Here is a 287-nt window from a genome sequence, read left to right as displayed (position 1 = left end):
CACACACAGACACACACACACCCACACACACACACACACACACACACACACACACACACACACACACACACACACACACACACAGACACACACACACACAGACACACACACACACACCACACACACACACACACACACACACACACACACACAGACACACACACACACAGACACACACACACACACACACACACACACACACACACACACACACCCTTAAAGGTTCTGTCATCTCTCCTCTGAGCGTGACGCTGTGTGGGAGGAGCTCAAACGTCATTGGTCAATGG

The sequence above is a fragment of the Antennarius striatus genome, chromosome 18, assembly GCF_040054535.1.
Source record: "Antennarius striatus isolate MH-2024 chromosome 18, ASM4005453v1, whole genome shotgun sequence".
In the NCBI taxonomy this organism is placed as follows: domain Eukaryota; kingdom Metazoa; phylum Chordata; class Actinopteri; order Lophiiformes; family Antennariidae; genus Antennarius; species Antennarius striatus.
The sequence above is the reverse complement of the archived record's forward strand: the minus strand, read 5'-3'. Positions refer to the sequence as shown.